A 16,033-nucleotide genomic window follows, 5' to 3' on the forward strand; every position below is an offset into this window, starting at 1 on the left:
ATATATTATTATCGTTGTTCACACTACTTGGAAGAAGTTTCATATTTTTGAAGCAGTATAAGCTTAAAAATGCCATTTAAAACACAAAATTTTAAATATTCAAATATACTTGATAATATAATAACTCTTTACGGATATAATTACACAATCATAGGTCACAAACGTAAAAAACGAAAATAAACACAAATCAAAATTATACATATTTCTAACACAACGCATGGTACAACGCTGTTGATATATAGCATCTGAGGTATACATCTACACTATCTTATTTTTTGATATCTCATCAAAGATGAAGAAGAATATGGAAGTCTGGGCATTTACGGGGCTTACGACCGTCATAGGCTGGTTTGAGTGATCACTTTACACACGTGTAACATTCACCAATTCTACCCATTATGGACAACCACACCACTCAAATTCTTGGAAGTTCTATATATATGAACCAATTTAGAAACCTTGTTCATGAATCACTAGAACTTCACTAGAGACATCTATTGGTGAGATGTAAAGAAGCTTTTTATTAAGCAGAACTCTTATATTAGTATGTGAGATCCGAATCCTGGATTATAATCACACACATGAGAAACGCCAGAAAATACCATTTTCGTTTTACACTATCTTATTTTATGGCTTTGTTTATACGTCACTCTCTTTTTCTTCGCTTCCGTGGTATTGAAATGCATTCATCTCGACTGTCCAAATTTAAAACACAGTAAGGGACATTTTTTGTAGTACGTTTTTTTTTGCATCTACTTAGTCCAAAAATACAAAAAAATGTAATTACTTCAAAAATATGTCCCTTACTGTGTTTTGAGTTTGGGCAGCCGATCTCTCCCTCATTCTCTCTACATTATATCTTTCTTCTTTTTCACGTAACGAAATATGCCTAATAAACGTGACGGGTCTTTTTATATATATTTTTTTATTATTATCAAATCGCCGCCTAAATAGTTTCAATTTAAAGCTCCCCCACAATGGGATTGCGAATATACCCAATTCAATTCAATTCATAGAAAAAAGGAAGCTTCCAACTCTTTGTTACAAATTACACAGTGCGGTGGAAATGTAAATCAAACCAACTTGGCCAGCTAGTGTAGATTGTGAGAATTGCACGGCCATGTTTAGTGTAGTGACTCCGTGAACTGGAACTTCCGACAACAAATCCGCCATTCGACAAGTTTGCGAATGCTAATCCGACATCGTTATGTTATGTGAAATCGGCGGACCAGTTGACACGGTATCGATGGATTGATTATTCAATGATTTCATGATCGGCGACCTGAATATTGTCTCTAATATACAGAAGTTAAATATTAATTTAATTTGAAAACTGGTATAATATATATTGATATAATATACTGGTATAACATACTGGTAACTGCTATAATATACTGGTAATCGCGTAAAAAATTGTTTGATCGTTAAATTCGTTCCATCTTTTAAGGAGATATCAACTCTATCAAATAAATATGTTCGAATAAATTCTGTAAATTAAAAGCATTGTTTATTTTGTGGTATGGTTATGAACACTGCCTTTATCATTCATAGTTCGCATCGGACACAAAGTGAACGTTGAGTGATAAGGAGATTATGAATATTTTTCATTTCGTTTATTGATTCGGCAGTCACTTGTGGCTTTGTATTCATTTTAAATTTAAATTTCACTTCGTAAATACCACATTTAAAAAAATATATATTGCGACACGTATTTTTATTATATTTAATAGATAACAACACTTTTTTTTAAATAACGCGGAAATCTTAGAATCATATTTACGAAAAGTTATTAACTGCAAAAAAGACTTGGCAGATCAACCAGAACCTAAAATCTGGTGGTGTCAAAAGTCTGCGTAATTGGAGGGCATGTATAAATAGATATTTGGATGTGAAGGAGGCGAGGAGTGTATGTCAGGACAAAAGAGTGTGGTTTTCCATCCTTTCTGCCTATCCCTGCGGGGAAACGGCGTGATGGTAGTAGTAGTAGTAATAGTTTGAACTGCAACATTTTAAAACGATAAAAATTCATAAAAAATATCAATTTTAACAAACGCATAATTAACAATATGACAATTATTAAAGCCTCCCTTCTTATCATCCGTTTATCTCCTGATGAAAATAAGCAACAGCTCTAACTCTATCTTAATCCTTCAATTCTATAACTTTTAAATTCTTCTAACCATATAATTTACACACGTTGTAAATTTTAAGGTTTTAGGGTTAAATAATAAATACATTGCATTAAAAGGATATATTAAAACGTGCAAAGTGAACTATACGATACAAATTAATAAGCTTATTGATGCTAGATTCTAGGTAAATAAAGGGGAAGTAATAAAGAAGGGAACTGAGATCCTCAATCAGTTGGTAAAAGTTAAACTGAGACAGTTTAATTAAGTAATTCAAATGGCCATCTTCTATAGAATAGAACATCGATTGTAGGATTGATTTAAGCGCATTTTTCCACCTTGACGTCTAATTTCCGGTCCCGTATCAATGGCGCACCGTCCCGTCCAATTTTCGCTACTTGGGAAAATGAGGCGTCCGCCAACATCCGGTCGGATCCGAGAGGGTCCGGGCATTTGAATCCTTTTGGAACCATTTCCGACCATTTTTTCTCGCGTTCATCCTATCCCAAGGAGCCCGTGCATCGTTAATACAAAATTGTGAGAGTCGAAAGAGACTTTATCGCGAACTGAATTATCGAATCTCCATTTTTTTTTTGGATTTGGAAAATTACAGGTAAAATTCAATTTTAAAAAAAAAATTAAAAACATGAGAACTAAAATTTGATGAAAATTATCGGTCTAATAATTATTTCAGGGGGTCCCAATTTTATGAAAACGTATTAAGAAAGTTGGAAGAATGGGTTTGAAATTTAAATTGTTTTTTTTTTATGAATCAAAGTAAAAGAAGTTTTTGAAATAAATAATAAAATATAAAAACAAAATATTAGTAGATAAAGCCTGTAAATAAAATTACGATACCTCATCGAAATTTCAAACTTCAATATCTCAAAATAATTGAAGTTGAATAAGTTTTACTTACAATATTTTGAGTGTTTCTAAATCTCTGATCTCAAACCTGGGTTTGTCCACTAATGAATTATGTTGATTGATATCACAACATAGATGAACTAGACTATAGAAGTCTGGGCGTTTACAGGGCTTACAACCCGAATTATTTAACATACAAGTTAAATACGCTTAAAAACAAGACCCTAATTGAAGACTTTTTAATTTGTCAAAAAAATGTTTCTAATACAATTTTTTGAGTGTTTCGAAATCTTCGTTCTAAAATTTAAGGTTGTGCACTTACGAGTTTTTTTCAATAATATCGCAACATAGTTGAAGATTAGAGAAGAATAATAATCGGGAAGAATCTAACATACATATCATAAAGGCCTCTGCTTAAAAAACATAGATGGTGCCTAAAACTCGCATGTGAAATAAATAGCCTATTGAGGGATAAATTACACTTCCGATTTTCGAGTTGTTTGGTTGTCAGTAATAAGAGAGTGGTGAATGTTACACATGTATAAAGTGATCACTATGACAGGTCGGCAGCCCTGTAAATACGTAGACTACCATATTCTCCTTAATCCATGTTGAGATTTCAATTGTTTCATGTACATATTATTCATTAAGCAAGTATCGAGCCTCCGCTGATGAAAAAATATACACGAAAATCCAAAGCTTATTTCGTTCCGCAAAATTTGCATGATACGCCGGAACGATACCATAAAGTTATCTTTAAAATATTTGTCTTGAAAATTATCGTCAAGTCAGGTAGGTTTTGTTAATTGAATTAATTTGTGATAAAATTCCAAATCTCGCCAAGTTAAAAGTTTAATTTGCATAAATGTTCGCCAACTCCCTCTTCCCGCGGCCGCAGAGACGGGTCTACCCTCCGATAAGCTTTCCCCATACGAAGATGAGCGATTACTTTAATCATCCGATCTATCTCAAAGGAGATTACGCGCCGTTCAGGTGTATATATCTCCATTAGATAATTATTATTCCGCTCGCGCTATGTGACTCGGGGCAAGTTTTTGACTGCTTAACCTGCGATAATTGTCGAACTTTACTGAGCGGTAAGAAACACGCTTCACTTATGACTACATCCGACAATTTACCGCACAGGGCCCCGGGCCGAGTCATACCGATAAAATTATTGCATTTAAACCTCCTAGAACAATACTTTTAATAATATATTTCATTAAGAAATTAAATTACATGCAAATACACACACACTCGTGTATATTTTTAAACATATATGTGTATTGCAATGCTATTTTAATTCTAGCATTGCTGTTTTCAACAAGTCACAGAATATTGATTTTTTTTTAAATGTTGCCCTTATCGCTTTTCATATTTGAAATATATATATATATATATATATATATATATATATATATATATATATATATATATATATATATATATATATATATATATTTATTTATATATATATATATATATATATATATATATATATATATATATATATATATATATATATATATATATATATATATATATATATATATATATATATATATATATATATATATATATATATATATATTTATTTATATATGTTTTTTATTTTTTTTAATTTTTTTTTTTATTAAACTGTTTATACTTTATAAATGTATAATTTATGTAAAATGCTTCTTTTGGCAAAGGACAATACACGATACTTAAAATGATTTATATTAAGCACAATAATGATTAGTCAACAAGTTCTTAGTAGTTAATTGAACCTTCGGTTTCTGATTTAAATGTCTACAACACTTACGCGGAAACGCAACCCAATTAAATATCGTAAAATGGTTTTCGTAAAATTTCAAAATGGATAAAGCACTTCCTGTTTTACAATATTTTAATTATTTTCAAATTTCCGTATGTATACAATACTCTGTTTATAATCGAGGAATAGTTACCAAGATTTAATTAGATGTAGACGGAAAAATAATTTTTCATTGAAATGGAAAGATTTTGAGAATTTAGGCGGATTATGACCTGTCGTCGGCTGTTCTTAGTGATCATTCAGAGTTTCATTTTATGCGCTTACATAGTATTCATTCCCATTCTCATCAAACTCATAATGAATCTTGGCAAATAGATTTCCTTAAGTTATTCACCGATTGATTTGAAATTTCAACACAACTATATATTCAAATGCGTACGTGTTTTCACTTGATCTTTTCTTTCTTTTTCATTTAACATGACTGAGCACACAACAATGCATTGCCGGTTGAAGATTGCCCTTAATTCATCTTTAACTCAAAATTTATGTTTTCAAATACGATTGAAGACCCTTGAAAGGCTGCTTTATTTTATTCCTTGTCTAATTAAAACACAAATCGCTCACTCCTTTCAAGAACGTCATAAATCAAAATACTTGATTTTTCAGGAGAACGTTTTTAAAGTTTAAAAATATAATACAATGTATTAAAAATAAATATCAATCCAATTAGTGAACTTTTTACTATGCAACAGATCTTTTTAGGTAAAATCTGAAGTTTTTTCTCCATTTGAAAAATATTAAGTTTATTGAAAAAATAATTAAACAATGCCTTTTCTTCACAATGCAAAAACAACACTTTCTGCCCTGTAGCGGTTAAATATTAAGTTAAAAATATGCCGCTATTGCTGGGACATTTTCTGGGCATTCCGAAAACATGCACAACTGAAAATTTACAATTTTTGATTTATGACGTTCTTGAAAGGAGTGAGCGATATGTAACTGTTTATATTTTATTAAATATACTATATTATAGTAAATTATTTTTGTTTAATATATTTATCTTTGATACGTTAGGGTTTATTGACATACGTGGTTCCTGACCCAAGGTTATCAATTGATTTAAGGGTAACTATTGATTTGACATTTCAATTTAATTTGACGGTATATCTATATATTCAACAGGAGATCGGTTGATATTTACTTTTCGATTTCATTATTTGAAAATAAATACGTCATACAGTTTAAAGGGCAGGTTTAGGTCCTGGTAAACATACAAATTTCACCCCTCAACTACACAGGAATGAGTTTGAAGCTTTACATGGGGACAGGTTTGATATATACCACTGATGTTAAAACAATATCTCATTTGCCGATCAATAAAAATTAACTTTTTTTATTTCAGTTATATCAATGAAAATTAAGATAATACCATTTTTAACTCTTGTTGGTCTTTTTTCAGTCACACTCATTTATAAATTGCTTTTTTTAAACAATAAAAAATACTTTCACTTATTCATTCGGCAGTCACTTTGTGGTAAAATCTATGTATTTTAAAATAAGTTTTACTTAGTAAATACCACTATTTCTTAAAATCCATTGTGACACGTGCTTCGATGCATTCCACATTATTTTCAAACACCGTATGAAAAAATACGGTTTTTGAAAATAATGTCAAATGCATCGAAAAACGTGTCACAATAGATTTTAAGAAAAATTAATATTTACTTAAAAAAACTGAAATTAAAAACGAATAAAATTTTTTTTTTCCTTTTTTATTTTTAATGTTTGGGGTGGCACAGTAGTAAGTGGTGGTAGTTTTTTGAATACTAAAATGAATAAATTAATGGAACCAGGAATATCAAAAATATATATTGTATTTCACATGTAATATATTTTACAACATTGTTTCGACATGATGGAACAACAAGCCATAGTGCGTGAATTTGCATGACTGTTCTAAAAAACATATTTTTTGATGACTTGAATCCAGGCAAGGTGATTTTAAATAACCGGCAACGTCATCAGATTTAACCAGTCTAGATTTTTTTCGTTAATAGGCCTAGAAGTTTTCGTTAATAGGCCTCAAACGCTACGAGCTTTAAAAGCCAATAATTACTCGAAAAATTTGAGCGACAAACCAGGAGATGCTTCTAAGAGTTATAGATAATTTTTAACCATAACTTCAACAATGTTTAGGATAGCTGGTGGTTTTTTAAATTACCTTTATTTCCACTTTAATGGAAATTGTTGTAAAATTTCATTATATGTGTAATTAAACGTATGATTTTGACCTTGGTCGTTTATTACTATATCCATAATGATACTCTTAAAATTGTCAATCCCCATTTAAAAATTGTAAATCCCCACTCTGTATTTAAAATAAATTTTTTTATGTTTAAATTTTCAAAGAAATATATAAATAAGTCCTTTTATTTTTTTAATTAAATAAATTGTTACACACTGGAACAATTCAAAGAATTCATAAATGGTCGGTTTCGACAAAAAATATATCTATTCAAATTTAATTTTTTATTGAACGGCATAAATATGTATGTTATGTATGATAATAAAATAAAATAAATTACTAAAAAATCTGATCCTAAAAAGTACTTCTAATCACCATTCTTATGCAGATAATATGAACCCGAAAATACTTCAACTTATTTCAACAGTCGAAAAACAGTGTTTTAAATGCTCTATTTTTAAAACAAATGCTTTATTCAACATAGAGATTGACTCTATTTTTAAAATAAATGCGTCATTTAACATGGAAATATACTCTTTTTTAAAAAACAAATGCTTCATTCAACATAGAGATTGACTCTATTTTTAAAACAAATGCTTCATTGAACATGGAAATTTACTTTATTTTGAAAACAAATGTTTCATTCAACATGGAGATTTATTAAATTTTTAAAACAAATGCTTCATTTAACTAGAAGATTTACTCTATTTTTGTTTTTTTATTTAAATGTAAAAGTTACGAGGGAAAACCGTAATTCAAATGAATTAATATGTTCTGTCCGCGAAACCTTTCAGCCGGTTTATACCCTAGAGATGTTTTAAATTGAAGTTTCAGCTGAATTTAAAGCAGGTTAAATACTTACTATTTTTTTTATTTGAATTAAAGACACTCCGATGTGTTTGCATTTGTTTAACCTTTTTTCTAATAATACACTATTTGAAAATTTAGGAAAAGTTTGGAAACTGAAATTTCACGATAATATCGAACAGTGGATTATTCACCCTACAGATAATATGTCAATATTAAATTCTCGTTACACAAGTGTGTAACGTGATCGCAAATGCTAAATCGTAAGTACCAGGATGCTTAAATTTCTTTATTATAATTATTAATATTCGTGTCGGGTTGGGGGTAGTGTCGTAGACTCGAAGTTAGTAAGAAGTCAGAGTTTCTGGTTTCAAACCCACTCTACCACAATTTGATCCCTATTTCTAATAATCAGATGCACAGGCTGGCAGAAAAAGTATGAAATTGAAATATGTGTATAAACAATAAAAACACAAATGCTTTTCTTTTCATTTAAAAAAAATAAAAAAATGAACGACAGATGTTTCATATCAAGTTGAGGCACCTTTGATATTGACATATCTGTAGTATTAATAATCCTGTGTCTGATATAATAAATTATATTGACACTATTGTTTAAATTGAGGATTAATATGTATTTTTGAATTTTTATGGTGTTTTTCGTTTTTTCCATAACGGAATGATATTATTTTTCATTTCTAATTGTCACTATCAAAATAATAATAAATTTAAATAAAATGAAGATATTTTTTTTAACAGGGAGTTCAGTTATACAATAACGTCATGGAGAGTACCCTAATGAGAGAAAAATAAATAAAAAGTAAAAAAAAAATACGAATTTTAATAATCTTTCTAAAAATAACATTTGAATTAAAAAATATATATATATTATCTTTTACTTAGTAAATACCACTGTTTTTTATCAATATGTATTATGTTTCATGTTTCGATGCGTTCAGCATCATTTTCAAGCAGTTAAACTTTAATTCAAAATTTATAGATTTTAACACAAAGTGATTGCTGAAATAATCAATGAAATTAATATTATTTTACTTTATTTATTATTATTTTATATTTGTATGTTAATAATTTTATATCTCAAATTTTAAATTAATACTCGTACTCGTATGTGCTATAAAACAAAGTTTCGTAGAGTTTATTTCTAATGAAGTTGGTCGTAAGGAAGTTGCGACGCGTTTTCGGATTTTAATCTGAAATTAATAAATTTAGACGGTTTTGAGTGACTCGATCCAAGTAGCAACAAGAGCGAAAGACAAAAAACAGTTTCGGGGACTTTCGTTAGTTGGGTGCAAAGTTCTGGCGCTATCCGCAGCGGCGGCTGGCAGCAGGAAGCGGGCAAGATAAAACAATGTTGTTTACTCGCGGGCGGGGGCGGCCGCGGCGGGGGCGGCAGCACGCGTGCGCGGGGCCAGGGGCGGGCGCTGGAGGCTGAGCGACGCATCAGTCTTCGTCGACTTCCCCCGAGCCCTGCACGCGCCCCGATGTCCCCCAGCAGCGAGACCGCCGTGGCGGACTTTTCCCGACTTGCGGGCCTCTCGACGCGCGGCTCGCGAGTGCGTCAACCGGGACATGTCGACAGCCACTTCTTGTCTTCGCTTTGTGGTTGAAACTTCGAACAAACAGTGCCAGTGTTAAAAAAAAACTATTATCGAGTGTTTATAAAGTTATATTTATTCATTGTTTATAATTGTTAGTAACCTACGTAAAATTATAAATAAGTTAACTACGAGTTTAATAGTTGGTGACATTTAATCTGTTTATTCATAGAATATTTATTGTAAACTAAGTTGCTGTTATTACTTTAAGGTAAGAACTTTTTCTGCAATTTTAAAAACTTTTTGCGTTCTTTTTTGTTAAAAAAAACTTTTTCTGTTGTTTCTACAAAAAAAGTTTTATTTAAATTTACCTTTTCAGTCTTTTATTTTAAAATACATTTTGTATTCATTTTTAATTATAAATTCAAACGCATTACATTCTTAAAGGCAATTTTAAAAAAATACCTCTTTGTAATATTTATTTCTTAAAAAGCCCTTTAAATGTAGTGAGTAAGGGAAGATTTTTTATGAGCTATCTCCGAAGTAAAACTTCTGTAAAGGGTTCCGAACCAAATATAAAATACGTACAGCATGCAACATCCTACTTCGAAACTTTGTCAACTTAATAAAAAACAGACATTCGAACAAATAGAAACCATGAACATACACAAAGGTAAGAAAACATGTGAATATATCGTGATATTTACTCGTGTAGACGCATCAAACTGAAAGAAGTGGAAAGCGGAAGAATCATTTGTTAGAATGTGTTATTCTGTTTTATATGTTGCCTTCGCATAGGCGCTAACGTCACACGCTCTATTTATTTTAGGGAAAAACACTCTGTGTTATTAACATAAATAGCTTCATTTGGTTGAATTATTTCTATTTTCGCCGCTCCTAACATGTGCCGTATATTTTCCAAATGAGAAAATGAAATTAGCCTCCGCTAGGAAGTCAAGATCACAAGGATCACACTTAAGGTGTTTTCAAATCACCCCTCTTCTCTCTCGCGCTACCAGACTGGAATTAAGATCTACGATATGATTTTTATGTTCATGCCATATAAGATCTTTATGACTTGGGAGAACTTTTTCTTCATTAACTACACAAACGATGGAATATGGTCGGAGATGATACGAAAAAAATATGAAATCGTTAAAACAGTTAAAAAAACAGAACTTCAAAAAAAACGGTAATTTTAAACCATTTCCTTAATTTTTGTCATTTTATGAAAATGCAAATGAAAAAAAAACATTATATAAAAATTGAATAACTAACCATCGCGCCGCTTCTCCGCAGGGATAAGCCGAGAGAATAGGACGCCACATCAATCTGTCTTTTCAAAACAATCTTCACCTCTTCCACATTCGTGTATCTAACTAAACATCGCCTCACTTTCCCGCAGGGGTATGCAAAGAAAATAAAACGCCCACTAATCTGACTTTGCAAATATCTTTGCCTCTTCCATAATCGTGCATCTCCTCATACAAACTATCTGATTATTCCTACTCCCGCTCTGACCCTATTTAAGTATTTGAAATAATTGATCATATCAAGTTTCTTTGGATTTATTTATTCACATTATTAAGGTACAAAATATTCATGTTTTTATATTCTTTAGAGCATTATAAAGTTACAAAGTATTGGCTTTCACTTTAATATATTTAAATTGACTTGAAAACTGAATACATCGAATATTTCAGATACAATGATACTTTAAATTAATAAATACTTACAGTAAACTACAAACTAAAGGGCTAATTGCGGCCGACATATTTTGATGTGTTTTTAACGGGTTTGTAAAAATAGTACTTAATTATAATTTTTTGGTTATTTCAAACAATTTTCTTAATATTTGATATTTTTATTAACGTGTAGATATAAATGAGATCTTTTTTTAGATACAAAATATTTTTTTGTATCTCAAAAATACAAGGTTTTCTGAATTCTAATATAGATAGCGGTTGTTAACTCAACCACGAAATGTTAAAGATTTATTATATATCTTTGACTTCTAAAAAAAAATTGTGTGAGCTAGTGATTTTGTTTAGAATTTTCACTGATGTTTTATTTAAAATTTTAGTGGCTTTAAACAAAAAGAATAAATCCACTCACGAGTAGGCATAGGGTATAAATTTAAAGCCCAAGTAGGGCTACGATAAGCGGTGTTGCATTAGCCGTAGATAGATTTTGGAGTCACTTGGGGATTAGGTAATTTAGAAAAATAGTCTGGGTTTTAAGCCATTAGGGACAAGGGCTTATAAGAATTGGCATCATAAAGTTAAATTCTCGTTGACAACAAGTTACCAAATAGAACGGCTTATATTGCACTAAAATCGGTTGATTGTAACACTTTTTATAAAGGATTGAAATAAAGCGAAAAACATGAACTTACTTTTTCCCCAACCTATTATATTATAAATATAATATTTTGTTTGTCCAAATACTTGTTCACAAATCTGGATTATCTCCACTTAAGTGTTATTTTTACATTTTTGACATCTCAACGCAGATGGAGAAGAATATGGAAGTCTGGAAATTTACAGGGCTTTTGACATGTCGATGAGGGCTGTTGTGAATTTACTTGTTTTGAAATTGATCAATATATCTAGGAGTTCTATAACATTTTGTAATGTGGTTGTCAATCGTGGGTAGAATGGTAAATATTACACGTGTGTAAAGTAATCACTTAACCAGCCTATGACATGTTGTAAGCCCTGTTAATGCCCGGAATTCTTCATCAATGTTGAGATGTCAAAAATTTAAGGGACTTGAAAACTGGATACTTCGAATTTTGAAGAAACAAAAGAAACTTAAAATTATAGTCACAGTAAAACATGGTCTTACAAACTAAAGGGCTAATTTCGACAGACACAACTGAATGTGTTCCTGACGGGTTTTATCTCAACCATTAAAAATTCCTACTCCAAAAATACTCTTATTTAACAAAATACAATTTTCTGGATAAATCTTATTTTAATTCACAAATGAATATTTATAATATTTGTAAAAAATATCTTATGTAAAAACGATAATAAAATATGATGAACTACAAAATACAGCCTTGTAATGTAGTTAATGTATACGGGAATGTAAAATATAAATGTAATAAAAAAACAAATATTTAAAAACTCGTTATTCATAGTGCTATTTACAATTTGAAATGTGTTGTTTGTTCTGTTACAAAAGAAGTTCACCAGCATTAAATTTGTCAAATTTAACGATAATATCTTGAAATAACAATAATATGAGATAAAATCATAATAAAATGCGAATCACGCTTGGAGCACGAGATCCATTTAAAGAAGCTAGCCATATGAATGTCTTCGTGTAATATCTGTTATGCCATTAATGGGAATGTCGAAGCTATTTTCAAAATGTTTTTCTTCAAAAAGGTCTCTAAAATATCTTCCAATACTGCTCCAAAAAACAAGGCGATTTACTGAATCCGTTTTCTCAGAACGTCAAATATTTTTATAATAGCTAAAATATACGACTTATTTAAAGAAATTTTATCCCATAAATCAAAGATAAGCACCATAAAATGATTCATTACTTAGAATATGCACATCCAGCACCATAAAATACCTATTACTTGCGGAATTAATAGTTATATGAATAATATATTAATTTCGCTTTAAGTTATAGTTACTATTTTTTTTCTTTGTAAATAGTAAAAAAAATCTTAAAACGTTGCTTCAACGTAAATTTGATAAAATGAATTATAAACCTAAGCCAGAAATAACATCGTTATCATGAAACTCTTGCCCGATGGTGCATAGGGCACTGCACCATCCGGTAATATTGAATACATTTTAGAGTGAAAAAAATCACTTATATTTATTTGACTCCCTCTCCTGGGAATCAAACCCGAGACCTGAGCCTGTTGACCATTTCACTGCGGAGGTGGACGAAGCCAGAAAGCCAGAGACTACCATTTTTTTCTTTATAAAATTTAAATAACAGTTACATAAATTAAATTTGTATGAATGTACTTTAAAAATATATATTATTTAGTTGAAACATGCAGAAATCATCTTTACTTATGATTTTTTTTTAATTTACATAAAAAAGATATTGAATGTTGAAAAAGTTTTTTTCCATATTGTAGTCGTACAGGAGAAAGTGATTAACTGATAAAACGTAAAATGTTCAGGAGGGCCATTTAACTCACATTTGGTTGGCAACAAAATAAACATCAATGCAGTAAGTCATTTTAAACAAGTCAATATATTATACTTCCAAGTTTAAAGATTTTTTCAGGACTATATTAAACTCGTAAGGTATCAAATTATCAATGATCACGTTTTTGTAAAACAATGCACTTGGTCACTTTCTCCTGTATGACTGCGTATAAATAAAAACGATAGAACGTTATGAAATTTGATGAATGCAATTTATTTATTTATTTATAATTTTGAATGCGTCCTTTTCAAATCCATTTAATTCTTCGTCTTGCCATCAAATTATTTGTCATTATAAATAAAATTAAGTTTACAACATTTTGAGTGTGTCCAAATACTTGTTCACAAAATCTGGATTATCTCCAATTACAGGAGTTATTTTCATATTATTTTTAACATCTCATCAAAGATGAAGAAGAATATGGAAGTCTGGGCATTTACGGGGCTGACGACCGTCATCGGCTGGTTTAAGTGATCACTTTACACACGTGTAACATTCACCAATTCTACCCATTATTGACAACCACACTACTCAAATTCTAGGAAGTTCTATATATATGAACCAATTCAGAAACCTTGTTCTTGAATCACTAGATCTTCACTAGAGACATCTATTGGTGGGATGTAAAGAAGCTTTTTACTAAGCAGAAACTCTTATATTAGTATGTGAGGTCCGAATCCTGGATTATAATCACACACATGAGAAACGCCAGAAAATACCATTTTCATTTTTATTTAAGCTTATAATTTGACCAGATAATTTATTTACAATATTTTGAGTGTGTCCAAATACTTGTTCACAAATTTGAGTAGTGTGGTTGTCAATAATGGGTAGAATTGGTGAATGTTACACGTGTGTAAAGTGATCACTTAAACCAGCCGATGACGGTCGTCAGCCCCGTAAATGCCCAGACTTCCATATTCTTCTTCATCTTTGATGAGATGTTAAAAATAATATAAAATTAAGTTAGTTAAATTTTAAATAGAATAATAATAAGCGAAGTGCATACAAAGAAAAGTAAAATAATTAGATATTCACCATTCTACTTTCAACACTGCTCAAAATTTGGAAGCATATTTGTATATATTGTATCCTTTAATTGCATAAACGAGTTTTCGGCAGCATGTATGGTTATGTCTATAAAATGTAAATATTTCGATAGGAATCATAAAACGTCCTACGAAAGGTTGTAAGCCCATTCATAGAATATTTTAAGACAAAGACTTGAATACTTCTTTTAAATTATATTAAGATGTGAATATAAAAAGCACACATTAATTGTTTCTTCTTCTTCCTCTTCTTTATACAGGACTAAGTCCTGTCACTCTCCGGTCCGCTCCTGGGAGGTGGAAGACCAGCTATCTCTCCATCGTTTAGGTGGTCTTCCTTCGCCATTTATTGTTTATTGTTGTATAGGGTTTTCCAATAAGAGGTTTCATTTTGAATAGCCCGCTATCTGGACAGCTGTCAATTTTGAAGCTGTCATCTTTTGATATTTGACAAGTAAAAACTACGCGATTAATAAAAATGCAACGATACACGCTTCAACAACGCATTGAAATTGTTAAAATTCACTACAGAAATGGTGAAAATTTTGCAATCACAGTTCACGAAACTAAAGAACTTTTTGGTCGTCGTGAAGCGCCTTCTCGGCCAGCAATAGTGAAACCTGTTAAAATATTTAACAAGTTTATTATTTAAATGACTTTTGAATAAATAAATTTTCTCCACAACACCTTAGCTTACGGTACGAATCCCTTCTTACGTCGTCTTATTTCATTTGTTTCACTAATTATTCCAAGAAGCGAAGTTGTTATATGAACCTGCCTTTCATTCGTAAGTCGCTCACTTCAACAACGTCTTGATGGTCCGAAAAGGAACAAAGCAAATCCTGGTGTTGATTACTTCACAAACCTATTAACGCTTAACGATTGAATAAAACGATAACATGACAATGGAAAATATTTCCGTGTTTCCTTCATAATGTTTAGTTTAAACTGACAGTGAGATAAAAGACAAATGAGATAAAAAATGTTTGCACCGTGGGCTTGATAATCAATAGAAAGTATTAATTTATTTATTTTAATTTCATCAAAAATATGTAAAATAATTATAATTACAAATAATAGCTCACTGAGTTTTCCTGTATAAAGGGGAACATTTTACAAAAATTATGTGAAAGATAATTGGTTATGATATGCAATCAAATACAATATGGATATTATATGAATGTCTGTTCTATTTCAGATCAATTTTATCCATTTTTAATTTACAAATAACCTTTTTATATTTTATCTTTACTTTTAATGACTTTAAATAGATAATGGAAGCAGTTTGTTCAACTTTACTGCATAATAATTTTTTGACCAAAAGATCTATGTGTTAGATTTTGTTTGACGTGTTTCTGTGTTTAGGATCTTGTAGTTCTACGAGTATCTACGTTACCACAAAGTGTGTTAATTGTGATTTATGAACATTGCTGGGATTT

The 16,033-nt window shown here is 30.5% G+C and overlaps 1 protein-coding gene across 3 annotated transcripts in view; it reads left to right on the forward strand.

Moving 5' to 3' along the window:
- The first annotated feature begins 9,307 nt into the window (after nt 1-9,307).
- The window catches only part of LOC148309360 (neural cell adhesion molecule 2-like), a 100,109-nt gene continuing 93,383 nt past the window's right edge, over nt 9,308-16,033 (forward strand). For all 3 annotated transcript variants that reach the window (XM_088260178.1, XM_088260179.1, XM_088260180.1), the window contains exon 1: nt 9,308-9,631. The gene's annotated coding sequence lies outside the window, so the exon portion shown is untranslated. The remainder of the gene's footprint in view (nt 9,632-16,033) is intronic.

Source organism: Brachycentrus maculatus, unplaced genomic scaffold (assembly GCF_059751285.1).
Source record: "Brachycentrus maculatus isolate JH-2025_06_01 unplaced genomic scaffold, ASM5975128v1 h1tg000126l, whole genome shotgun sequence".
In the NCBI taxonomy this organism is placed as follows: domain Eukaryota; kingdom Metazoa; phylum Arthropoda; class Insecta; order Trichoptera; family Brachycentridae; genus Brachycentrus; species Brachycentrus maculatus.